A 2,203-nucleotide genomic window follows, 5' to 3' on the forward strand; every position below is an offset into this window, starting at 1 on the left:
GGTGTCAGGGCTGGCCACTCACAACAGGTTACTATTCCACTGTTTTCCATCCTCAAGTCTCCAGTTCTATCTCTCTTCATATTGCTCAAGCTATTCCACTTCTTTCCTCTTCTGTCTACCCACAACATACTTGCACATTGTGGTGGCTCCCACTGCAAGCTGGCCATACCTATGTGACATTGTCTGGCAGGCAACCCAGAGGCCATGCTCTCACACATACCCATGCAGTGCATAAGCAGTTCTGTGGGTGGCATCGCAGTCAGCGGGTCTATGTCTGTCTTCCTCCTACTGTGCTGCACTGCCTGGATTTGATTTTGATGTGTCCTGCACATAAAGCAACTTTGGCCACCAAGCCACACATCAAGCTAAGATGAACAAAACTGCCATCTTCTCTGCCCCTCACTGATATAAGAATAACATTACCAATAAGGTGTATCTTTAACTATTGCCAGGAGGATATTCAAGAATTTTAAGAAAACAGTAATACTTCATTTCTTTTCACCAGTCTAAGTAATGAATAATTAATCTGAGATATGGTATGAAATGAACAAGGTAAAGGAAGAAACTTAATAAATTAGGAGTTTCTGAGACTTCTGTCAGCTGTCATGGGTGTGGACGGGAGTCAAAGGGAGAGACCTGTCAGGTGACACAGAGGATGGAGTTGTGGAAGACCTCAGCTAAGAATTTGATTACCTTTGACATATGAAGGCAAAGAAAAACCATGATAATTATCCACTTGTATCACCATTTGTATATTTCTCTCAACAATGGTGTAAGCACATTCAGAAAATGAAAACATTTATACAGATTACTAACATTTTCAGCAAGCTAGAACTAATAAGCCTTCTGATATCAGTGTTCAAATCTATAAATGATAGTGCAGTTGGATCTAAAATTCAGGACTTGAGATCAATATGGAAATATTCAACATCAAAACTTAGCCAACCCCAAAGACAGAAGCATTTCTGACATCCATCCATTTCTGGAGGGAATCCTGCTGGTTTAACGATTGGTTAATTGGCAGTTTTCAAGATGTTACCATTCTGTATGTAATAGAGTTTTAGGTACTAAACCCATCCCAAAGAAGAAAGAACATTAACATCACAAAGGTGAAACCTTATTGATTTCCTAAGATGTTAAAATGATTTCCCCATAGCATTACAAATGAAAAGGGAAGCTCATCAGCACATGAGGATGAGGTGGAGTGCTGTGAAACATGAATTCTGAATATCTGTGACCATTGCATTCACGGACACATGGTAGCTATGGCTACCTGCACAAGCCTTGAAAGCAAGCACACACACAAAAGACATGACAGTAAGAAGGGCATTAATTGAGAATAAGACAGAGATCACTGGAAGTGGAGAAAGAACAAGAAAAAGAGAGAGAGAGAGAGAAATGGGAGCAGAGTTTGATCACAATACTTACATGAAAGTGTCAAAATCTTTATTATAAATCTTTTTAGGTTTTTATAGTAGCCTCCACATATTTCTCACTTGCTGAGATGTGGGTATGAGTATTTGCAGTGATCTTACTTTGATCCCTGTACCAGAGCTTCTGAGACCAATCCTTTGATGTCTCTTTGCATGATACAGTGCAGAGGCCTGAGTGATGGTCAATTGCTAGAATACTGTACTTTCTTTAATATGTATATGTATATATATGTTTATATATATATATATATATATATATATATATATATATAGTTAACTATTTTGAGGACAAGATTTGTAATAGATATGAGGAAATGAAGTTGAGACAAAGGAAGATAAGTAAGTAAAGGCATGGTCCCCCTCCCCAACCAGAGGAAAAAAAAATGATCTCATAAGACTTCAGAAATAAAAGAAAATTCTCAACAGATTAGCCTTTCCCAGTGCTCTGGGTAAGGCTGTCAGATCTATTAACCAGTTCTGAAAAGTTGAGAATACCGCCTGTGGGGAATGCCTTGAATATTTGGGAAGCAGAGCTCTAGTAAAGTAAAATATTTTAGGAGTATTCTAATGTGGCAAAGCATGCTGACCTGGGGGGAAAAAAGCAGTGTACCTTGGCCTAAATAGAAGGAAAAAAATGTAGCCTTAGATAGAAAATCAAATCCCAAGAAGGCTACTGCTGATCTATCTAGCTGCCAGTCACGCTACAATGACTACTGAGGCTAAAAATTCACTTCTCTGTGAGCACTTTCTCCTAGTAAAACTGTTACCAC

General features: G+C 38.7%; 1 non-coding gene across 1 annotated transcript; it reads right to left on the reverse strand.

Annotated features, from left to right (window-relative positions):
* Nucleotides 1-315: 315 nt before the first annotated feature.
* Nucleotides 316-457, reverse strand: LOC129690939 (small nucleolar RNA SNORA48). Its single transcript, XR_008722392.1, has one exon. It is a non-coding gene; the product is annotated as a small nucleolar RNA SNORA48 (small nucleolar RNA).
* Nucleotides 458-2,203: the final 1,746 nt, after the last annotated feature.

The sequence above is a fragment of the Psammomys obesus genome, unplaced genomic scaffold (genome assembly GCF_907164565.1).
Source record: "Psammomys obesus unplaced genomic scaffold, mPsaObe1.curated_primary_1811, whole genome shotgun sequence".
Lineage (NCBI taxonomy): Eukaryota > Metazoa > Chordata > Mammalia > Rodentia > Muridae > Psammomys > Psammomys obesus.